This window comes from Caretta caretta, chromosome 2 (genome assembly GCF_965140235.1).
Source record: "Caretta caretta isolate rCarCar2 chromosome 2, rCarCar1.hap1, whole genome shotgun sequence".
NCBI lineage: Eukaryota > Metazoa > Chordata > Testudines > Cheloniidae > Caretta > Caretta caretta.
This window is the reverse complement of record NC_134207.1, coordinates 159,809,664-159,835,640: the sequence shown is the minus strand read 5'-3', so window position 1 is coordinate 159,835,640 and position 25,977 is coordinate 159,809,664. Positions and strand designations below refer to the sequence as shown.

Genomic DNA, 25,977 nt, shown 5'->3' with positions numbered 1-25,977 from the left:
AGTTGAATTCATTCCCCTAGAATAAAACTGAAGCCAAAATTTAGCAAGATTCAAAGAGTAATTGGATGTTTACATGGATAAAAAGAATATTCAGAATTATAATAATTAATGCTAATGGCAAAAGGATTGGAAGGGAGATAAAACCTTATGCTTCAGGGTTTAAGCCGATCTCTGATTATTAGGGATTAGGACAGGTGCAGATTATCCCACATCAACCTGATCTGGGGTTTTTTTGTATCTTTCTCAGAAGCATTTGGTACTGGCCACTGACACAATACTGGACTAGATGGAGCATGAGTCTGACCCAGTATGGCAATTCCTGTGTAGCAAAGCATTATGCTGTGTCAGCACACATGCACAAAAAATGCCCTAGAGAACAGATTTTGGCTTTTTGGAAATGACACAATCGTTTTCAAAATATGGAAAAAAGATTTGTCATTGCCACAACTAAAGATAGAGTAAAAAAGGCACAGAAAGGTTAAAAAAAAAAAATCAATCTGATCCAAACTACATGTCCTTTTTAAACAAACAAACAAAAAACCCCACCCTTAATAAAATGGCATAATAGTTCTCACGCTACCTCTTGAAAAATTCAGGGGATTTTTCTCAATTATCTTTTTCATTAATCCACAATTATCAACTAATTCAAACAATATACATTACACCGTTAGCCCATACATATACATTAGATGTACTATACACCACATTAATAGGTATTAGGTGCATGATATTACTGTAACATTACATTACATTTTATATATGGAAGTTGGGAAGTTATGTTCATGTATTATGCTCTTCCCACAATTTTGTTCACCCATGTCAAGTATCTCACAACATTTTACAAAGCTGAAGTCAGACTAGAAAATAGGAAACTTGTCAAAGCAAGCTTTGTGAATACTTTGTACCAAGTACTGTTAGGGACTACTTTCAGGGTTCAGCAACACTTTGAATGAAGTATTCAAAACATAACATGAGAAAGTAAAGGAAGATACCTTCATGGACAGTACCTGGAATGTTAGTATTCAAACAAAGATAACAAAGGTACAGAACAACTACTTAAGGAACTGGTACACACTTGTGTGTTGGATTTTAGTGATGTGTAAAGAGTTTTGTAACCTATAAAACAAATACTACTGTATAAATACTGCTAGTTGACATGTGTAAGGTGAATACACTGTGAAAATTTGCTTCTCAGAAAGAGGATATGTACGCCTCCTTTTCATATTGTTCTTCTTTGTCTTTAGACAATAAATTTGGCTAAATTTAGTTATTTAGTCTCTTGAACACTTTTAAGAATGAACCATGAGTGCAGTAAAACAATTGGCTGCGTCTTTTAATCAACAACTCTAATAGGAGAATCGAGTGAAGGAGAACATATAATACTTGAAAAAGAAGTTTACTTTCACATAAATGACTAATCTAAAGTTAGTAAGTACTGTCTTGATGGTGAAATGCTCAATTGAGTAAAATAATTGTGTGGATAAAAGAGGCCAGAGAATGGGGTAAATAATTACAGATCTAGTAGGAATAGATAAGTGGTGGACTGCCACAAGGGAGAATAGATTAATAGATTTTAAGGCTAGAAAGCTAGACTAATTAGGGCCCAAGCCTGCTTCCAGAGAAGGCAATGGAAAAACCTCTCTTGATTTCAATAGCAGCAGACACAACCCAATGCTATACATTAGTGACTAGTAACTAGAGATCAGTTTATGCACATTTGCAGGTGATATGAAATAAGAGAATGCACCAATGCCTCCGAGGGGCAAGAGTGAATCCAAAGGTGTAACACAGAGGCCAACTGATGCCAAAGCACAAAGTGTTCACTGTTCTTTACAAGCAACTTCTGTCCCAGACAGATAATGTTTAAGCGATAATGTACAGTGAAAACAATGCCTTTTGGGTTTTGGAGTAAAAGTGAGTCTCCAGGGAATCGCATGTCTCAGTGATGGCCCATTCAAGTGGGAGGGAATTGTCACCTCCCCCTGGTCAGCCAGTGGTATAAAGCCAGGTTCAGTTGTCTACTCTTGCCCCATCCCACAACAGTCAATGAAAAACCATCAAAAACAACTGCAAGCAATCAAAACCCTTGGAGGTAAAATGGAATTTTATAACAGATCACCCTATCTGTGAATTAAGATGAAAGACTGGTTAAGTATATCACAGGGTGGAGAAAGATACTCTGCAGCCATTCACTGAGAAGACTCCTTGTTGAACAGCGTGTTTCATGAACATTTGTATTTGGTTCCTGGGATGCCAGCCAGCTCTGCAACAGACTGAACTTTGTGGGGAAAACCTACTTTATTAGATAGGAAAGGTAACTATTAATAAGTGTAGGCCTTAATTCACGTTTTATGGTTTTCTTTTGTATTGTAACCATGTTTCCATCACTTGCTCTTGTTTCTAGTGGAATCTCTATTTTATTTTAAATAAACTTTCTTTGGACTTATTACAAAACGCTCACAAGTGCAGTGTGTTAGCAGTGGCAAAAGGGAAAATTGGTCAACTGGGGTACACTGTTCCTTTGGGAGCAAAGGATCAGGGATTTCTGTGAGTAGCCAGTGTTAGGGGCTGCATATCACACGGAAAATGCTCAAGGGGACTGGGTAACCTTTTGTTAATCTGCAAGGCAAAGACAGGTCTGGTGTAGCACAGAGGAGAGTGTTTGAGTGGCTGAAAGGCTGGTGGTGTTAGGGAGCTGACACCCAGGAAGTACAGGGAAGACTTCTCTCATTAGAGGCAGATGTAACAAAATGGCTCAGTCCTGGGTGCCTCAAGAACCATCACAAAGGACAATGGCAAAAAGGAGTGGCTTTCAAACTGAATGTAGGAAAGGATTAAAGATGTAGATAAGTTTGGGAAATGGCTTATTGAGTTGGGTCCCACATAGTCCCAGATGACAGGTTATAGAAAAGATCTGAGAGAGAGACTTGACAGAAATATACTATACTCAGCTCATTAGCTAGCCGCAGTTAGGAAAGCAAACAAACCTCTGGAACTGTGTCAATAAAGAAACAGAGCAGAAATGCTGGCACTGTACAGAACATCTGTGAGCAAAAATAACCTGGAGCCCTGCACAATTCAGAGCATGCTGGTACAGGAAGGATAATGAAATATTTCAAAAGGTAACAAAGAGGGCTACAGAAAAGATAAAAGGCCTCAGGAGTCAGAACTACAGTAAGAGGAGAGGTTAAGAAAATTAGGATTACATTCATGAGAAAATAAGCAATTAAGCAAGGAGATGATTGCAGTATATCAAATTCTTTATCAATATGAGATTGAGAAAGCCACAATACTATTTTAGAGAGCAAAAGATCCATTCAGTCAATGGATCTGAACTTAGGAATCTCTTCTTTTTTAAAGCAAACAAGCCATCTTTTTTTTTTTTTTTTTTTTTAAGAATTACTATAATGGTAGTATGATTAAGAAAATAGCATACACAAACTACATTGTCATGAACTATATTATTACTTATTATTTCCATTTGCATCTATTGTAACCTCCATAACAAACACAGAAAATAACTAGTTTCAGAGTAGCAGCCTGTTAGTCTGTATTCGCAAAAAGAAAAGGAGTACTTGTGGCACCTTGGAGACTAACAAATTTATTTGAGCATAAGGTTTCGTGAGCTACAGCTCACTGCATCCGATGAAGTGAGCTGTAGCTCACGAAAGCTTATGCTCAAATAAATTTGTTAGTCTCTAAGGTGCGACAAGTACTCCTTTTCTTTTTAGAAAATAACTATAAATTTATAAATATCTGTCCATATAGTTGTGTCCCCCACCAGCACAGTCTCTGACCAGAAGAATAAATCTAAGGACCATTACATTTTCAGCTGATTGCAAATGGTTACCTAGTCACTACTGAGATGGACCCATTACAAATATGATATATTAGATTCAATTTCCAAAGAGAGGCAGGCTTCCAGATACATTTGTAGCTATAGCCTACTCTTTGGAAATGCCCATTTTGTATTTTATATGTTTATATCCTCCCCACCCAAAGTCTAGTTATGCTTTACTTTGTTTATCGTTTTATACCCTTTGCTGAAGTCAGAACAATTCTTCCATTATTCCTAGAATTTGTATATTTACCTTTTCTTCAAGTGATTTTCATCCACACCTTCATTGTTTACTCAATCCCAATACATGCTATTTCGGACAATCATGTAATCTCCCCACTATTCAGTTTCTGAACTGAACACTACTTACAAACCCCTGTGCCCCTGGGAAATTTGTGGAATGCATATATAATTCTGTTTTTGTAATGAACAAAGCCTTAAATGCCTTGGCAATTTTAATTAGTATTAAGCTAAAGCATAGGGCTACAAGGGGTAGTTATCTATCTCTTGGGACATAGGGAGCGTTCTAACTGAATATTTAACAGCATTTTAGGTACAAGAGCAAAGAAACTCCTTGGATCACAATACATTTATTTCAATGGCTACTTTTATGTTTGATGTAATTGATGCTTCAAATAACTTGTTTCCCATTCAACCGTAGTTCTGCTAGAATAATGAGCTTAATCTGATCTTCATTTGAATGCTGATCCAACAGTCATTTCCTGAAGTATCAGAGAGTTCTCACAGCAGACAACATAGATGCATTTCAGACTACAAAGAACACCTCTTCAGAATCTCAACAACTCACTACAGACTAGCTCCCTTATCTATTCTTTACTACAACTGAGCCCACATAATTGCAGCCTGGATCAGCAGCTTAATGAGATGTTTAGAAAACCTATATCACCTTATATTAACCAGTTATCTGACTAACTGGTTAAAAATAACAAGGAGTCCGGTGGCACCTTAAAGACTAACAGATATATTTGAGCATAAGCTTTTGTGGGTAAAAACCTCACTTCTTCAGATACATAGAGTGAAAAGTTACAGATGCAGACATAAATGTACTGACACATGAAGAGAAGGGAGTTACCTCACAAGTGGAGAACCAGTGCTGACAGGGACAATTCGGTCAGGGTGGATGTAGTCCACTCCCAACAATAGATGAGGAGGTGTCAATTCCAGGAGAGGCAAAGCTGTTTCCGTAGAACTAAAATTCATTTTCAAATTTAACACCATTAATTTGGGCTTGAATAGGGACTGGGAATGGCTGGCTAATTACAGAAGCAGCTTTGCCTCTCCGGGAATTGACACCTCCTCATCTATTGTCCCAGAAGTCATGAAAGAACTGCCTGTGAAAGCAGTTATAGTAGAGGTTGGGGACTTGCAAATGAATGACTTGTTTAAGCAGTTTACTTTATTACTCTGTCCCCTGTATATAATATCTTAACTATTTTGCAACCTACTTCTTTGACTTCTAGGACTAACTGAGGACTTTATTCTTCTATCGAAACAGCTTTAGAGTAAATTGTCATGTTAATGTATCTAGAGCCCGGGACAGGTGCAGGAAACAGATCTAAACACACAATTTTCTGTCACATATTTTAGAAGACAAATCGTTTAAGCATTAACCCAAAGGAAATTGAAGACACGTATATGTATATGTAAGCATCCGCACAAGCATTCACTTGGTTGGCAGTCTGGAAAAATCCAGAGATTCAAGAAGCTGCTGGACTGTACTTGGTTTTCATCATCCAGTTTCATACTTTTATCTTCCCTTTGAAGGAAAATCCTGAGCAACTGGCCAGCACTCTCACACTACATTAATAATGCACATGGTCAAAAAATCCGGCTCTTTCTGTATGGTTTTGCAGAATCAATGCAAGAGAATGCAAATAGCAGAAATTTAATTATGGACCAAATTCAGTTCTCATTTATGAAAGTATGTATCTAAAATAACTCCATTTAGGTCAAACAAGCAGAAGTTGTCCCTTGTCTCTAAAGCAAGCAAAAGTGAATCTGAATATACAGAGAAAGCAGATATCTTGAATAAGCTGCTTTTTTTTTTCCTATAGTCCTTTCTCAGAATAGAACTGCACTTTGAAGTGAGATATTACAGAAGTTCCTTTCATCTTTTCAATTCATTTATTTTCATCTAATTAAAAAAGCATAACAATATGGGAAATGACTGACATATATATTTAAAAGTAGCTCATTCATAGCTTATTTTCACCTTTTAGATCTGTTCTGTATTACCTATATTTGAAACAAAATACCTCGATAAATGTTATTTTTTATGTTTTGTAGAAATACAACTCTTTTGTTTACTCTAAACTGCCATGTAGTGGAACTAACATGGAGCTGAGGTCTTGAAATGCTGAAAGTGGGACCTCAGAAACAAACTATTTTCAATCATATACAAGCTTTAATGTTTGTGGCAAATGCAATCTCTAAAATTATCAGGGGAATGGAATGTAATTGATTCACTGCTTATTCACAACAGTAACACCCACCATTGGCAAAATAAGTTATATTTTCTCTCTCTCTTTAATCTAAACATATAACTACTGACCACTTAAATGAATAGGGCCCAATTCTGTCTTTAGACAGGCCTACAAACTCCAGTTGTGCTGGGTTTCTGGGCCACCTTATAATTATAGCTGGGGCTCTCCACTGGAGACTGACTTACCATACCACATGCTGCTGATTTAGTGCAGCCTCCAGTTAGTTTGGAGTTGCCCCTCCTGAGCCAATGCCACGCACTTTTGGCGCTGTACCCCTAGCTGCAGTCTCATTGTCATTAGTCACTTCTGAAAACAGTGGCCATGGTCCATGGGAATGTCAATCACTTTTGAAAATCATGTGTGAACTCCTAGGCTCATTAAAGTCAATGGCAAAACTCTACATTAATTTTAACGTGTCCTGGATTTCAACCCTTGGTTCTGATCCTGCCCCACTGTCTGAGGCCAATGGTAGCTTGCCATTGACTTCACTGGGAGCAGGATCAGATCCACAGATCTCAAAAATTATTTTTACACATACATAACTTCATTATCATTTGAGTATATTTGCCTCATTGTTATTTCCACATTCCCATACAGTAGATGTCACCTGTACAAATAAAAATCAAATTTAGAGGTGGCCCATTGTAAAGGATATGCATGCTATGGTTAATCTATACTTATACAGTAATCTGAGTTTCCTGTAATTGCCTGCACAATGGTGTGCTTCAATGAACCAAGAATTTGAATCATATCAGGACTGTAATAAATTACAGACTTCTAAACAAGACACCTTTCTAACCATTTCAGCAACTCATTTTTACCTCAGTTAGAGATACATTACATGTTCATGAGTGATGACTGTTTCTAATGCAATGAGATTAATATGCTTCAATGACTACCATTTGTGGGGTAGAAAACAGAATGAATCAATCAATTTTTATTTCTCAGATACTGCTGTGCCACAGGGGCGACTGCCTCATGTATTGGATCTGCTTTGGTGAACTTCTAATTGCTAACCTTATCCACCATTTACAGGTGTAAAAATCATCCCTCTTTCTGCAAAAAAAAGTCTTTGAATTCGTTACTCAAATCAATCTGAATGACACATTCTGATTTTATAGATTATCAGGACCCCTCAATCTGTGAACAAGAGTGATGTTTCCGAGAACTAGATATTACATACTGCATTTCAATTAGTTTCAGCTAGATGCAAATTTTTAATAAAATATTAAAATTCTTGCATGACTTCAATTTTTCAGCTGGTAGTCTACAATATTATTTTTTAAAGAAATGACTTAAACTTCTCTTACCACCACTTAAACCATATAGTGTTACACTGCCATTCAACAAAAGATCATTTGCATCCAGAGGATAAAAAATTCTCCACAATGTGATCTCTACAAGGCCACAGAAGATTAAAAAATAATTGTTTTTTTTCCTAGTGAGAAGTTCCAGAAGTTACAAAAATCTTTATATTACTACAGTCATTGATAAAAGATTCCCTTCCGGATTCATAAATTGCACCAGTAAGACTGTATTTGTTTCAGAGTAGCAGCCGTGTTAGTCTGTATTCACAAAAAGAAAAGGAGTACTTGTGGCACCTTAGAGACTAACCAATTTATTTGAGCATAAGCTTTCATGAGCTACAGCTCACTTCATCAGATGTTGTTTCCTTTAAAGATTCCATACAGCATAGGAATGTTTCTTTATGAAACATAATGCATTTAAAAAAATGCCCAAAGACATCAGACTTGCTGGCTAACAGACGCTTGTGCTATGCTATATTACTCTTTAAGATAAAAGTATAGTTTACCTAATCTTGTTTCAAATCTAGTTTTTTAAAAAGAAATAAAAACATAAGGGCCAATTTCTGCCCTGAGATATGCACTGGCAATAACAGTTGTCCTTGAAGTCAATGGCCTCTTCCTGTGTGCATTTTGAAACAGTATTATCCCATTTAAGTATAACTCACTCTTATACTTTCAATGTTAGTTACATGTAGAAGTTTGCAGACTCTGGTAAGTTTCTTTTATTTAATCATTGTTGTATGAATTTGACATTCCAGACAGAATGAGACTACATAGAGTGGGTGGAACTTGACCTTGGGCCAAATGTACCACTGGCTCAATTGGGCACAATGCTGTTGAAGTCAGAGTTGCATTGGCCTATGCCAGTGGTGAATTTGGCCTGTTGTGTGGCCAGGTACTTTGCAAGCTTTCCCACAAAGTTACGCCATTGCACCTCAGTCTGAACCTCCTTCTTGTCCAGTTTGTAGTGGGCCGGCTGCCTCCCACTCTGAAGCCCCCTGCTTCCATTTCCCACTCTTGCGGTCGCCTGACACAGACTCCACACACTGTTTTCTGTGGTCAAAATATCCCTCCTTGAGGTCTGAGTTTATTCACAGAAAATAACTCAAACACAATGCATAGTTGCAAAGTCTAAGTTCAACAAACAAACATTTCTCTTCCTACTCCTAGGCATCTTTGCCTAGAGAGCTTTTGCACTCTTTCTGCTCTTAGCTCAGGTCTTCTCCTGCTTCCGAAGGCAACTCCAAGCCCTTTCTGGCTGGAGTCTTAGGTCTAATCTATACTGAAAAGTTACATCGGCATAGCTACATCTCTCAGGAGCATGAAAAATCCACAACCCCGAGAGATGTAGCTAAACTGAGCTAAACTCCAGTGTAAACAGAGCTAGGTCTTCCATCAACCCAGCTACTGTCCTTCAGGCAGGGGATTAACTACAGTGATGGAAGAATCCCTCCTGTCACTGTTGTAAGTATTGTGACAAAGTTCCTGCTCTACCTTGGTGGGTCTTGCGCTTATTGGCAGATTTGCTCGCCTTGGAGCTTCACGGCAGCCGTCAGGTTAGCTGTTTTTCTGAACCCACAGACCAGGTCGACTCCTCCTGTGTCTGACCAGGAGTTGGGAGGATTTGGGGGGAACCCGGGCCAACCCTCTACTCCAGGTTCCAGCCCAGGGCCCTGTGGAATGCAGCTGTCTAGAGCGCCTCCTGGAACAGCTGTGTGACAGCTACAACTCCCTTGGCTACTTCTCCATGGCCTCCTCCCAACACCTTCTTTATCCTCACCATAGGGCCTTCCTCCTGGTGTCTGATAATGCTTGTACACCTCAGTCCTCCAACCGTGTGCGTTCTCACTCTCAGCTCCTAGTACCTCTTGCTCCCAGCTCCTCACACGCACACCACAAACTGAAGTGAGCTCCTTTTTAAAATCCAGGTGCCCTGATTAGCCTTCCTTAATTGATTCTAGCAGCTTCTTGATTGGCTGCAGGTGTTCTAATCAGCCTGTCTTAATTGTCTCCAGAAGGTTCCTAATTGTTCTGGAACCTTCCCTGTTACCTTACCCAGGGAAAAGGGATCTACTTAGCCTGGGGCTAATATATCTGCCTTCTATTACTCTCCTGTAGCCATCTGGCCCAACCCTGTCACAGTATCTACACTGAAGTGTTGCAGCTGTGCCGCTGTAGCATTTTAAGTGGAGACATAGCCTTAGTCCCAAATCTCAGGATTCTGCTGGCGCCTGCTGTGGTGTTCAGATGCTGCTTGTAATTATCAGAACTGGGACCACTGGCTGTTGAGAGTCTGAAAGGACAGGAAATAGGAAGGAGGGGGGAGGAGTTGAGAGGCTGGGAGAAAGCTACAGAGGGTGCAGCAGCAACTTGGTAAAGAGGTTTCCACTTTAAAAATAAAGTCCTGTTGAAGTTTGTTAGGACCTTGCCTGGTTGTTACAACATTCTGGCGATGAGGATGGCATCTTCTGCCTCTGAACCCACCTGCATCCTTTCTGCGAAGCCCAGGTGACCCTCCAATTGCTTTTTCTGCCTGGAGCCGTATGTTTGAGACTCATCTGGTTGCAATCAGTGCTACAGAGATTTCTGAAGTAAGAAAGCGTTCTCTGCTAATCCACTGCCTTGGAGCAGAAGGGCAGCGTATATTTTACACTTTTCCCCTTGCAGATGATAAATATGAGACTCCACTCACTGCATTAAAGAACTTTTTTGTGCCAAAAGTGAATCTAGTAGCTAATCGCTACAGATTTCGCCAGCGCGAGCAGAAAACAGGGGAGACTATAATGCAGTATATTGCTTCCCTGAGGAGTCTGATTGTAACTTGTGACTTTGGGAATATGGCAGATGAGATGATTAGAGACTAGCTCATTGAGAAAATGACCAAGCTTCGTTTAAGAGAATGCTTACTTCTAGAACCACAACTTACACTCGAAAAAGCAATAACCATTGCTACTCAGATTGAGTCAGCTACAGATGAAGCCAAAATAATGAGCATGGATACAGGAGGCACAGTCCAGGTTGTGAAAAGTTCACTATCGCTGCAGACAAATGATTCCAAGAGGAAAACTAATGAAAAACCACCGAATCAGCAAATTCAAAATACAGTAAAAGCATGCTTTCACTGTGGATCCCCACAACACCTTGCAAGCTACACAGGATGTCTGGCAAAAGTAGCTCAGTGCAAACATTACAAAAAATTGGACATTTTGCTAAAGTATGTTGCAGCAGCCAGTTCAATCAACAGGTGCCTGCAGTTACAATACCAGATGTTACCGTGCTGAGCATGGACAAAATCACTACTGCACACAGTCCAGAACAAATAAAGTGCACTGTAAATGTTTCCGCCATACCCTCAGGCAAATCACACTCTATTCAGCTAATGTTGGACACTGGTTCAGCAGTATCTATATTACCTGATTCCACCTATCTGCATTATTTTAAAGATGTGCCTCTTACTGAACCCAAGCTTCAGCTGGTGTGCTATCTGAAAAACCATATTCCAGTACATGGCTGCCTGCCAGCAATAGTTACTTTTGGTGATTGCTGTGTAACTGCAGAGTTCTACATTGTTCACAAAGGCACTCCTATCCTTGGCAGAGATTTATTGGCTGCTTTAAATCTCAGGGTAGTTAATGGATGAATTGATCTTCCTCAGCAAAGCACTCTTGCGGTACACACACCAGTTTCAGCTGGGACCCAACACCAGGTTGAGGAAAAACTCGGCTGTGCTTACGGGTTTCTCCATAAAGTTTAAATGCAGAATAATGTGATGCCTGTATGACAGAAATCATGGCGCTTACCATTTTCAGTCAGCAAAGCTGTTTCAGAGAAACTTAGAAAACTTGTTCAAGAGGACATTATTGAAGAGATCGACCCCTCGGAATGGGTTTCACCTATAGTAGTGATGCAGAAGAAGGGTGGAGGCATTCGCCTTTGTGTGGACTTAAGGGAGCCAAATAAAGCTATTGTGATTGACAGCCATCCTCTTCCTCACATAGAAGAAGTATTTGCAGAACTCCGTGGAGCGAAGATGTTTTCTACTTTTGATTTGCAGAGCGCACAGCACAAGGTTATGTTGCATGAAGATAGCAGAGACCTCACAGCATTTATTACACAAGAGGGACTATTCCGTTTTAAACGTGTTCCATAGGGTCTCACATCTGCCCCAAGTGCCTTTCAAAAATGATGTCATTGATTCTGAAGAATCAACATGGAGTTCAGTGCTATCTGGATGATATTATCGTGTTTGGAAATACTTCGGAGGAGCATGACAATAACCTACAGTCTGTACTAAACTGCATCAGCAAAGCAGGCCTCCAGCTCAATAGGTCCAAATGCAAATTTAGACAAACTGAACTCTCCTTTCTGGGGCATACAATTTCACAGGCTGGACTAAAACCTGATCCGGCTCATATCCTGGCAATTTCAAATGCTCCTCGTCCATAATTCATTCCCAATTATGCTTCCGTCATTGAACCGTTACGGGAATTACTACGGAGAAGTTCAACCTTCGTGTGGACAATGGATGCACAAGCTAGTTTTGAAACTGTGAAAGACTTGATTGTACATAGTCCAGGACTTGCACTATTGAGTCCTGCATTGCCCACAATTGTAACCACTGATGCTTCTGATTATGGACTTGGGGCTGTCCTCATGAAGTTGTGTGAGGACAACACAGAGAGGACTGTTGCATTTGCTTCAAGGACACTAAGTAATGCTGAGAGGAAATATTCTACAATCGAAAAAGAAGCACTTGCTTGTGTCTGGGCTACTGAAAAATGGAGAACTTACATGTGGGGCCGCATGTTCAAGTTGCGCACAGACCACAGCCCTTTGACAATGTTGCTCACCACAAAAGGACTGGGAAGAGCAGGCTACCGTATTGCTAGATGGTCTGCAAGACTACTCTCTTTCAATTATGAACTGGAATATAAGCCTGGAAACCAAAATGTGGTAGCTGATTGCCTTTCTCGCCTACCTTGGCCTTCACCAGTTGGTCCACCGGAGGATGAGGGTGTAGTAGTTGCGCTTATTACAAGCACTCTTACCGCAGTTACAAGAGAACAATTTCAAGCTGCTTGTTCAGCGTGTCCAATTCAACAAAAACTATGGGAATTTCTGACAAAGAGATGGCCCAGTAACCATAAAAACCTTGACCCAGTTTTGCTGACTTATTTTAGAGTTCGGGATGAATTTTCTTTGTTTGATGGCTGTGTGCTACGAGGCACACACCGGCTACTTGTGCCAGAAGAATTACAGCCAAAACTCATACACCCGGCACACGATACTCATCAAGGAATTGTCCGAACCAAACGACGACTACGGGATCTGTATTGGTGGCCAGGGATGGACTCTCAAACTGAAGCACTCATAAAATCCTGTGTCACTTGCCAAATGCATGATAAGACAGCAGTGACATGTAACCCTCCATTACAGCCTCTTCCTCTTCCTGAATCTGCATGGGAAAAAGTGGCGATTGACATTGTAAGACCCTTTGATACTGCTCCAAGTGACTGCTGTTATGCCATCACTTTAATAGACTATTTCAGTAAATGGCCTGAGGTAGCGTTTACATCGCAAATCTCTTCTGCTACAGTAATTAAGTTCCTCTCTTCACTTTTTAGCAGGGAAGGTAACCCCAAAGAACTGGTTTCAGAGAATGGTAGTCAATTTACTTCCCTGGAGTTTGAAACTTTTCTAGCAGAGAGGAACATTTTACACAGAAGGTCATCCCTATATTACCCTCAAGCCAATGGGGAAATCGAACAGTTTAACGGAAGTTTGAAAGAGAGTTTGCAAACGGCTAAACTGGAAGGATGATTGTGGATACCCTTCACTACTGATTTCTTGCAAGAATATCGGGCTACACGATATGCCACAACGCAAAGATCACCCCCAGAGTTACTGCATAGGAAACAGATGAATACTAAACTGGACATTGCTGGATTGTTAAAGGCATGACCTGATACCCCAAATGAGGATGATGTGAGAAAAACAGTCGAACAGAACCAAGCAAAGCCTAAGGCTTTCACAGACAAGCGGCGAGGTGCTAAGGAACCAAAGTTTGAGTGTGGTTCCTTCGTTAGACTACGAAAACCTGGAATTTTACGCAAAGGGGACCATATATTCACAGCTCCTTTTAAAATCATAGAGAAGAAGGGTCCTTACACCTATCGACTTTCTGATGGGCGGGTATGGAATGCTTCTTATCTTGCACCTGCCTATGCACCGAGAGGAGATTATGCCAACACCCAGTCTGCATTGGCTGACTTCACCATAGCATCAACACAACAAGACATGGCACTGGAACCGGGGCTTGAGAGACGGCCTGTCAGACCCAGACGACCACCAGTCTGGACTAGAGACTATGTTATATAGTATCTACAGTGTTTTTAGTGTAATATTTCTGCCAGCAGTATAGTGTCTTGTTTCATATTTGTTCCTGTGGTTAAAACAAGAATGTTTATTTTAATTGGCAGAGTTTCTGAAGAGAGGAGGGAATGTGATGCTTAGATGCTGCTTGTAATTATTGGAACTGGGAGCACTGGCTTTTGGGAGTCTGAAAGGATTGGAAACAGGAAGGATGGGGGGAGTTGAGGAGGCAGAGTGAGAGCTACCGAGGGTGCAGCAGCAGCTTGGTAAAGAGGTTTCCACTTTAAAAATAAAGTCCAGTTGAAGTTTGTTATTACCTTGCCTGGTTGTTACAATACTTGCTCACTCCTAACAATCTCTGCTCTCCATGAGCATCCCCCTACCGTCACTGCAACTTCCAGTTGCTTGTTACAGGAGACTCACGTGATCCCTCTTAGATGGGGCTCATTCTGTCATTAGGGTTTGCTTAGCCACAGACTCTCTAGCCCAGTGGGCGATACACGCTGTTACATGAGTTTTGAACTTTTCAGGGAAGAAAATTGTAAACTGTGGTCCTGTGATGTAGACAAAGGGCCACTAAGTACTGAGCTGGGGGAAGACATCATCACCTAGAGGATTGGATGCATAGGGTTGGGAATCAGGAGTGGCTCAGCTCTAGTGCTGGCTCTTATCACTGTGTGTTCTTGGGCAGGTAGCTTCACCTTTGTGCTTTAGTTTCTACGTCTAAAAAAGGGAGTACCAATGTCTGCCTACCTTCTACACAGTGATACTCTGGCGATCAAATAGTTAGTGCTGGGACAATGATTTGAACACGTAAACTGCTAAATAAGTTCTAAATATAAATGCAGTTCTTATACCAAGTTTAATATCACTGTCTCTGTCCCACAAAGACAGAAAACACAAAACCTCTAAGATTTCTTACTATTTTCAACACTTCTAACATGAGCTTTTACTTCTGCAGTATAAGCACACAGTATTCCATACAGGGCAATTCAAAAGTAGAAGTCTTTGTTCTGCTGAAAAATGATGAACACGCTTTTATTAGAACTGAGCAAATACTGCAAGATAGTGCGCACCAACACTTTTCACATTTCAAACAGTGGTTTCTTTTGATCACATGCATGTCCTTGTTAATTGGCTGTTTACAAAGAGATCTGTGAACAAGTTTTTCACATCATATTTGGGAAATGGCTGTTCTACATACAAATGCCTGCTGTGCAGATTGTAATTCTCTTTTACTACCTTACACCATGAGTTATCCTATTGAAGTCAGTGGGAATACTTGTTAAGTAAGGTAATACTCAGTATGAGTAAGGGTCTCACAATCTGTTTCTATATTTACCGGGGAACATGGTATGCACACTAACAAGAGTATTTTGATTGCTATTTGTTATTCTATTTAGGTTATAATCTAATCAGGGAGCAGATATGATATCATGTGAATTTGATGTCCAGTCAAGGCCACAAACAATAAATAATAATTATAAATAATATTATTGGGGGAAAAAATGTAGTGGAAGGGAAGGGGGGGAAAAGCTGGAGAGGGAGACCGTGTCCTGCCCCACACTTGGTTACTTTTTGCAGCTGAAAAAGAAAAAGTTGGTCAAAAGTTACTTTCACTCACACTTTAAACATTTTTAAAAGTTGCTGATGAGGAAGAACAAACAAGAGACTGAGTATAATCTTGCAGGATCTGAGCATGCCCTGGAAGTTGACTTCCCTAAAAGTTTAGGTTGCTTAGCACCTCAGAGGATCAGGCCGTACATGAATTAATTTGGTGAACATTCAAGGCCAAATCCTTGGCAGCTGTAAACTGATGGAGCTCCACTGAAGTCAGTGACTAGATGAAATTCTGACCCTCAATGTTCAGCGTAGCAGTAATAATGATAAATTGTACTTATCACCTTTCATCTCTAGATTGACTTGAGGCAAGGTACAATTAAAAAACTATTTTCTTTCCTAGAAATAGAAATGAGAATTGAGAGTATGTCATATTCAGAAGCCTGCATTTATATGTCAGTTATGTAGCAGTTAGCATCAAGAATACAATGTTATCAACGTTTCCTACCAGTCATTTACTGTTCTTTCCTTCTGATCAGAATATGTACATATGTGGAAGTGTCTACAGTCATTGGTTTATGTTAACTATAAAGAACCATTAAGGGGTAAATGCTGGGCTGATAAATTATGTTTAATGTAGAATATACACAGATGTCAACTTAGGTATCAAAACAGGTTGGCACGTGATGCAACTGGCATTATTAAATTACAGTTATAAAGCTGCTTGGATCCAGAATAAAATCTGATTAGCTAGTTTGCATTTTGAGACCTTTGTGATAATAATAAAATTGTCACGGCAGGTTGAAAAGGGAGACAAATACAAGTAATACTTCTGTGCACAGTTCTCATCTAATGATGACATCCTAAGAAACATGTTGGTTGCCATGTGCACCACACACTTCAGAGACAGGGTGCTTGGATATAACTCACCAAGAGGCGATTGTACGAGAAATCATTTCCCGTTTCTCCTCTTGCTTGATGAAACACTAACAATAAGATGTGGTACATCAGTTCAATAACATTCAGGCAATAAACTGCTTTATTGCAATACTGGGTTTAATTCTAGACAAAGTAATCAGTTTACATCTTAGGACTGAAGAATCAGTATAATAGCTGGAATTTTTATGTTTCAATGTTATTAAGCCTCACAACAGCCCTGTGAAGAACGGTAGTATTACTATCCCACTTTACAGATTAGAAAGTAAGGCTGAGCTATTAAGTGACTTTCTCAAGGTCCTAGCCAAACTGATTTGCAGAGTTGAGACTGGAACTCAGGAATACGTGATTCCCAGAGTCCCATATTCAAACAGAAGCAGATTTAACAAGCACTCCGAAATTTCCCCCTGCAGTGGGGAATTCTTGAGCAGGACAGAGTTTAGGGTGGCCAACTTTCTAATGTCTGAAAATCAGACCCCCTTGCCTTGCCTCTTCCCCTGAGCCCCTACCCCGCCTCTTCCCTCGAGTTCCTGTCCCACACTCACTCCTCTCCCCCCCCCACTGCTTTCCCCCCTAAACTCCAGTGTGAGCAGCCCCAAGGGACTTGCAAACTCCAGCTTCAGCGGGCCACCTGGGAGTGCAGGTCTGAGGAGTGCTATGGCCACACGGGAGCAGCCAGGCAGTCCTGCTGGCAAGCTGGGACGTGGTCCTCCTGCACAGCAGCCTCCCGCCTCGCTCTGTGCTGCCTGCCCAGCAGCCCTCTTCTCCACCTGCTCAACCCCTCCCTGCCCTGGAGATGCCTGTGAGCGCAGCCAGAGGAAGAACTGGCTGCTGGGGCAGCATGCATTCCTTCCCTCCTGGGGAATGTTCGTTCCATGCCAGCTGGGAGCTCCTTATCCTGCTTGCCATGGGCCCCCATACTCTCTCCTCCGCTGCAGCCCTGCAAACTGTGCTCCTCAAAAGGGCTGCCTGCAGCCTGAGCTGGTGCATGCACGCTGCTGTGGGAGCCACCACTTCAGGGGCAGGTAACAGGCTGCCACTCCTCCCACCCAACCCACTGTAACTGGATTTTTAGTGTCCGGTCAGTACATCCAACTGGACACCAGCAGGTTCCCTTTTCGACCAGACTTTTCGGTCAAAAACTGGACACCTGTAACCCTAACAGAGTTACAGTAGCAGCTCCTACACCACCCCACCCTAGTCCTCACAGTAGTTGAGTAGAAGGGAAAGGGAATATGGCCAGGATGTAGCCAGGCACAGGCTGACTGGCCAAACAAACCCCATGGGTGCTGGGGGCTGCTGACTTAAGTCAGAGAGCCCTAGCTACCCTAGCTGGCATGGGGGATCCGAACCAGCACACAGTAGTGCAGAGGATTGGTGGGTCACAAAGGTCACTTGTAGCCACATTTGCATCTCTGCTCTGGTTGGCCTAAGCACAGTTTAACTGAAATGGAGCACTTGGCCCAATAGCTCAAGTATGACTGTTGTGTAGATTATTTTTCTCCCCATATTATTTATCTTGCAATTCAGTTAGAAGCTATCCTGGGAAACAGCCTCATAATAGATGTTTCAAACTTTTAAAAATATGCCAGTTGTGTAGTTGGATTTTATCCTGTATCTTGTTTTACCAGATAATTTTGCTAAACTTGAATATGGCAGCATACACTCTTATACTTTCAATCATGTCACCTTCTGAAATTAGCTCACATCATCAATTTTTACTTCTCCACAGCTGAAAGTACTTGTTATTTCAAATTAAGACAAAGCATGTGGTGGATGAGGGCTGTTTTCTTTGAAGTTGATATCTCATGGCAAAGCACCTCCTTTGCCTCACTGGGCTCAGCGTTTCCCCCCTCCAGAGAATTTTTATTCTCCAGTGGGGTTTTATTTTTCAATATTTACAAGATGGGCCTTAGGGCAGGCCCAGGCAGTACTCTTTGCTAAACAAAAAAACCCCAAAAGGGAATACCTCTCCCTCTCCTCTCCCTCTCTAACCAGAAGAGGGGGTTTTAAGGGTCACAGGCAGCCCTTAATTGGACTCAGGTGTCCCTAGTTGACCTGAAGTTACCTCTTTTCAGCTCATAGGGAAAAGGGCCTTTAACATTCTAGGGCTGACATACCTGCCTTCCCCTTCAGGTTCCCTTTTTTTGACCCTTTGACTTTTCACACCTGTCCTTGTTATTTCTTCTGTTGTCCCCCATAATTATTTGAGTCCCGGGCTCAGTGGATCCTCCCCATAGACTGGGGGAAGGTCCTTTAGCCGTGGGCCGGCTTGTGCCGCCCACCTCCCCGGAACCCAGTGGGACCACTCTCTGTCCATCTGACTTTGTCACAATATGTAATCTTTAACTCTTTGTGATTAAGCAGGGTCCACACAAAATATATCACTAAAATCATCTTCAACTTTACATCACTACCCCTTCCTCAAAGCAAAGCAACACATGGGAGTGTTACTTTAAAGGGGAAACATTTACCTTTCTGCAAAGTAAACACTTCATTGCAATACTAGACACTAAGGATCCAATCCTGGAAGCCTATAAATGCATGTAAGCTGTGTGAAGGCCCATTAACCTCCATTGGATTCTGTGCAGGTGTCACACTCTGGCCATGCAGGTCCCCAGTAAGGTCTAATGCACATTATTTTACTTATGGTTTGTAGTTTACCTGGAGAGCATAGTAAAAGAATGAAATGCAACTGAAGTTTCCTCCAGGTGAATGGCATGGCTATCTGGCCAGCATGCATTGGAACTGGACTTGAATATTGGTATTTTGTTGGACCTGGTCCTTCCCACCCCCCACCATTCACAGCTGTGCAAAGTCTGCAAGGTGCTCTGTGGTTTCCTGCCTTCAAACAATTTGCAGGTCCAGAGTTCCTTGCATACCTCATTCTGCTGTCTCAGCTCCTTCCCTTCATTCCATTACAGGAGCAAAGCCCCCAACCTGCTTCCTCCCAATAATATCCTGTCTTTTGACACCCAAACCCAGCAATCCTTTCACTACGTGGAATCAGATACCTATTTGAGGAATACAAAAGTAAAGTACGCGACAGTCAGTGAATCTGAAAACAGTGGGGTCAACCAATTCCTTATGATCCAGTCTGTTGTAATTAGTTCTATGCATAGTAAATTAAAATGTTTCTATCATGCTACCACAAGTACGTGACATTGCTAATTAAATTGCTCATATTAAGAGCAAAAATAATTGCACTTAGTAACACCCATTTTGTTCTGAATTTGCACAACATTTTTATCAACATAATAGTATGATTTATTGACTCGTTCTGAATATTTCCAGTTGCAAGGATCTCTGGTTAAAAAAGTACAATAATTTTAGTTAGGTTGTCTTGAAATTTGATTTTGACAGATGTATGATTTTATAAAATCATGCAAAAAGAAAAGGAGTACTAGTGGCACCTTAGAGACTAACCAATTTATTTGAGCATGAGCTTTCATGAGCTACAGCTCACTTCATCGGATGCCACATGCTCAAATAAATTGGTTAGTCTCTAAGGTGCCACAAGTACTCCTTTTCTTTTTGCAAAGACAGACTAACACGGCTGTTACTCTGAAACCTATAAAATCATGCTAACACAACAAAAATACCACCCCTGTGAATGCATCTCTCCATCTGAAGGTACAGAAGCTCTCTCTCTGTCTCAATCATCTCAGATACAATAGAATTGTCAAAAGAGAATTTGTGCAGAGACATTGCAATACAAAATACTCATCTGGCAATCTCAGTTTGTACCATTAAACATGTTATTTATTCACTCTTATCAATAAAAGCACTTGCAGAATCCAGCTCTCAGTGCATGTGTAATCCTATTGCAGGCAATATACTGATTCTTAGAAACATTGCTGGGAGCATGATAGTAAACATAAGATAAAAATGGCAGCATGAAAACCTCATAGAATTATATCCTTCCCCAAACAAAAGAATGTATTCTATTCTTCTTTTTCTTTCATATGGCTTGGGTAGGTAGCAACAACTACAAATTTATATCTAAGTTTGATAGCCAGCACATTGCTGCAGCAGTGAGATGGTGAATGTCCTTCAGGCCCCCGGCAAAAGAATGAAGGGGCCATTCAGATATGATGTGTTCTATTGCTTGCGCCTGGTGTCCAGAGTCACATACAGGTGTTTGCCTCAGGTTCCATTTAAAGAAGGTTTGTCCACATCTCCCATGAGATGTCCTGATGCGATTCAATCTGCACCAGTCTTTCCGACATAAATCAAAACCTGGTGGTTCCTCAGCTGGATCAACGATGAGCTGTTTGTTTTGAGCGATCGAAGTGCTCCATGTGACTCTCCATTGAGCCTCAGACAATAACAGAAGCACCACGTGAAGGTTAAGTGCTGGTGTTTTTTGTGCTGTGTTTTGTGCAAATACACCAACATATCAATGTTGTCAATTGGCCACTGGACGTTGTTTTACTGACCTCCCAGTGAACATAGCAAGGATGTATTCTATAAGAACTCTCCTAGACAGGATTTTTTAGTTTGTCAATTTCAAGTCAACCACAGCTGAAAATGCATGTACCAGATCTTCTCAATTACAGAATTCACAGATATCAGGAAAATATTTTCAGGTAACAGGACTCAGAATTACCTGACAAAACTGCCACCTAAGTTTGCTCTAAGTACAGTGGCATCACTTTAAGCTTCCCAACAACCTTAGGTTTCAGAGTAACAGCCGTGTTAGTCTGTATTCGCAAAAAGAAAAGGAGTACTTGTGGCACCTTAGAGACTAAGCAATTTATTTGAGCATGAGCTTTCGTGAGCTACAGCTCACTTCATTGGATGCATACCGTGGAAACTGCAGAAGACATTATATACACACAGAGACCATGAAACAATACCTCCTCCCACCCCATTGTCCTGCTGGTAATAGCTTATCTAAAGTGATCATCAAGTTGGGCCATTTCCAGCACAAATCCAGGTTTTCTCACCCTCCGCCCCCCCCCCCCCCAAACTCACTCTCCTGCTGGTAATAGCCCATCCAAAGTGACCACTCTCTTCACAATGTGTATGATAATCAAGGTGGGCCATTTCCTGCATAAATCCAGGCTTTCTCACCCCCCCCCCGACCTCCCCAGGAACACACACACACACACACAAACTCACTCTAGAGTGAGTGTGTTCCCGGGGGGGTTGGGGGGGGTGAGAAAGCCTGGATTTGTGCTGGAAATGGCCCACCTTGATTACCATGCACATTGTAGGGAGAGTGGTCACTTTGGATGAGCTATTACCAGCAGGAAAGTGAGTTTGGGGGGGGGGAGGGGGGGCAGAGGGTGAGAAAACCTGGATTTGTGCTGGAAATGGCCCAACTTGATGATCACTTTAGATAAGCTATTACCAGCAGGACAGTGGGGTGGGAGGGGGTATTGTTTCATGGTCTCTGTGTGTATATAATGTCTTCTGCAGTTTCCACGGTATGCATCCAATGAAGTGAGCTGTAGCTCATGAAAGCTCATGCTCAAATAAATTGGTTAGTCTCTAAGGTGCCACAAGTACTCCTTTTCTTTTTACAACAACCTTAGATAATTAAGCATGTGCCTGCAAGTAGGTAACCGCAGTATCCACAGAATTCAAGGAATTTCAAGCAACAAATATAGGAAAGTACAATGGAACTTAAATAGATGTTTAACATTCTGTGTGTACATAAGTTTTCATAGAATCAGGTCCTTAGGAAGGTAGCAGATAAAACAGAGTGGAAATCCAAGCTTAACTGAATCTACACAGCAAATTCTGTTTCAGCCAACAAGGTGCCATGGCACTGTGTCATCATGCGACTGGGCTTATGTCATGAGGCACATGTAACTAAGTCATAAAATCATCTCAGAACAGCCTGAGCTCCAAGGACCTTTGGGCTTGTTTACACTGTGTATTAGTTTGCACTAGAGAGGGGTAAATTCTAGTATGGACTAGGGTGCTAACTGGCCCATGTGGACCCTGCTGGTGCACACTAAAAGTTCCCTAGTGTTCATTACTCTAATACTGCTGGAAACAAGACTACATTAATACACACTAGGGACCTTGTAGTGCATCCCAGAAAGGTCCATTCGGGCCAGTCAGGGTATGTCTACACTGCATTTTAAAACTCGTGGCAGTGAGTCTCACAACCTACAGACTCAGGCATGCACGACAGCACAAAAAACAGCTGTGAAGACATTTGGGTTTGGGCCAGAGCTCAGGCTGCAGAGCCTGAGGCTTCAGAGCCCGAGCTCCAGCTTGCACCCGAACATCTACACCACTGTTTTTAATGCCATAGCACGAACTCCGCAAGCCAAAGCCTGTAGACTCAGGCTCTGAGACTCGCAGTTGCAGGTTTTAAAACACAGTCTAGATATGCCCTTAGTGCACAATACCCTAGTACGCCCTCTAGTATGGACTACTGGACAATCCCGTCATTTCCCAATGCAAAATAGAGTAACTCCTGTTGAATTATAGGAGTTACCTGTATGCCGCAGAGGGAGTTCACAGGTGGAAAAGGAGGGCCGGTGAGATTCTCTTAGATGAGAAATGACAACAAAAATATTAAAAAGATGAACCATAAAAATATGGACCAGATGGAAGGTTTTTAGAAAATAAAGGATATACAACTAGTGAGCTCTAAAACTCAGTTCAGCACAGCTCAGTGTAAATAAACAACAGAATTTTTATAATATCTAGTTTTTTGCATCAGAGAGCTGAAATATTTTCAGATCTCAATTTGCTTAATAGGTTTGTACCATTGCACATTTTGGCCCCAATCCAGCAAAACACTTAAGCACATGCTTAATTTTAAGACTCAGTAGTCCTCTTGACATGGAAATGGTATTATATTTTGGGGGTTGCATGAGATAGCAGGGGACTAGATTCGATGACTCAGGAGGTTCCTTCCAATCCTATGTCACTAGGACAAAAGATTTACTCATGTGCTTAAATTAAGTATGTGCTTAAGTGGTTTTTTTTCCAGCAGAGCCTCTGATAACTTACAAAAATGGGATGTGATCTGGTGTGGAAGCCTTGCACATCATTATAAAGCAGCATAACCATCTGGCTGCTGCAAACATGTTTTGCTTCCAAAACAATTAATTTTACAAAACAAATTTTGAATAAATTCCAGATATTTTGATGTCTCTTTTTTAACATATAACAAATGTAAGTTAAAAAAAAAGGTCTATTAAGACTTGTCAGGCCATTTGATATTTTGATACATTGCCTGTGTTTATGAAAGACTCCCCCTGTATATGTAAATGTTTGCCTTTACAGGCTATAATTACTGAAAAGATATCCAGTTGAGATTAGATTTCAGTTATAATTAATGATGAATGTGTCAACATATTATGATGTTGTTTATCATGCTGCCTGCAATGTAATTTGGTGCAATAATACTAAGACTTGCTATGTGACAGTTATTTAGCATTTAAGTCTTCTTAAGATTCTCTGCAGAGTATCTTGAATGTTAACAATGTGAAGATTATTCCATACAAAAGCAGCTTCAGGCAAAATGTAGCGACAAGTTGCCAGAACCCAGCAAAAGCTCTTTAAGTCTTATGTCATCTGTTAGGTAAAATATGATCACTAAATAATTTAGACATGTAGTAAAGTTAATGATAAATCCAAAAGTAAAAAATAAAAATTCATATTATCAGATGGCATGTGGGGAAAATACTCTTTGTTCTTTATGCTAATGCATTTTAAAAGATGAGACATCTCCCTCTTGAACACACAGACACAGGGTTGAAGATTCTCAGGCTTAACCCCACCCCCCAAATTTTAGGCCTGCTATAGATAAGAAAGGCTTCAAATGTTTATGTTATTTCCCGTCAGTTTTGTAGTCAAAGTACAATCCCATCTGGTCACTTTAGACCCAGTTCTGCATTAGAATATTGTACCCATGAGGAGTCCCAATCCAGCCACAGTTGTTCATGCTAGCAGATCCTTGTGAAGGACTGGGGTCTTGCTTCACAGCAAATTCAAAGCTTCCCTTGAAGAGCTACACACCATATTCTTATAGTACAGATGTCAGTGACTCTCTCAGATTTTTGTGGAAGGCAGTTTTACATTTATTAATGCACATTAAAAATAAACAAATTTATAACTGATAGCTCTAACTGGTGTCCCAGAATGTTAGCATCTGTTTCTACTCAAAGGGAAAAGATTTGGCAGAGAAGAAGAAATAGCCACAGAGAATAAATTCATTACTTTCACAGTTGAAAAACAAATGGTACAGGAAGTCAGCAAAGTTTTAAATGAAAATTCTACTCTTAGGAGACTGTGTAACCATATTTGAAGGGAAAAATTTAATTCTCCCTGTGTTCTTTGGGGTTTTATCTTTTATTCTTTTGACTTTGTGACATACTGAATGCTGGCCAGATGGCTTTTGCTAGAATTGGGGGAAAAGAAATACAGCCCTGCAAAAGTGTGCCTCACCACACATCATTTCTGCACTGTTATTCTGTGGGAATATATTCTTGTAGGAGAGTTGATATTCTCTGATTTTGATTTTTCAAACTCCTGCTTAATCACGTTACATTAACAATGATGAATTAATCCTCTATTGTTAGAATTTTGCATGTCTAGTGTGAGATATTCCATTAAACTCTAATTCATCAATACTTTCCTTTAAAGTAAATAACATGTTATTAAATATGCTCTACAGTGATCTCTTTAGAGAAAATCACATGCTTGCTTGGATCAACATTCTCGATGCAAAAATGAACTCTAAAACATAAATATAAATAGTATGGGCCAGATTCACTGAAACTGGCACAGAAAGGTATGAATTACATCTTCCTGTGTGAGCTAAATGTCTTGTGTCCAGGGAGGACTCACTCCTAGGGAGGGAGGACAATGCTGCTATCGCTGACCTCTCGCCAGGTCTGGAGCCAATGCTCCACTGGTGGAAGCTGCAAGGGATATGCAATGAATCAGTATTCCCTTCCACCACCACTTGTAGCTAGCACCACCCTCCTTTTTTGGACTGTTCTGGGCCCCTACAGATCTCTCAGGAGAAGGAAGGTTGCAGCCACTGTACATCTCCTGCAGCCTCCTCCCTTGGCAGGCTTTCTGGCTGAAACCATAGTATACCCTATGCTGATGCTGGACCCTTGTATTTTTGGTCTTCCACCAAATACATTTATTTTAAAAACATCAACATTAATTTTCTGAGCCTCACATTATTTAGAGGTTGGGTCTTTTCGATTTTTAAAATTTTAAAACAAAAATGTGTAGGGTCAGTAAAGATATAACGGATTCTGTGGCTTGCAGCTCTCCTGGCTGCTTCTGATAAACTTTGTCTCCAACATTACTAGGTTATATGCTTAGACTTTGTGGCTTTTTTGATTAATGTGGCCCTGGAGATTTAACCACACTGTGACCAGTAATCCCTACCAGCCGCCTCTGTAGCTAGATGTGGCTGTTACGGCACCATCCACTGGAGCTCTCCCTAGAGGACCAGACATGATGAACCCCT

The 25,977-nt window shown here is 40.9% G+C and overlaps 1 protein-coding gene across 9 annotated transcripts in view; it reads right to left on the bottom strand.

The window, feature by feature from the left end:
• Nucleotides 1-25,977, bottom strand: part of MOCOS (molybdenum cofactor sulfurase) — a 484,231-nt gene that overhangs the window by 256,717 nt on the left and 201,537 nt on the right. The gene's annotated exons all lie outside the window — the stretch shown is intronic.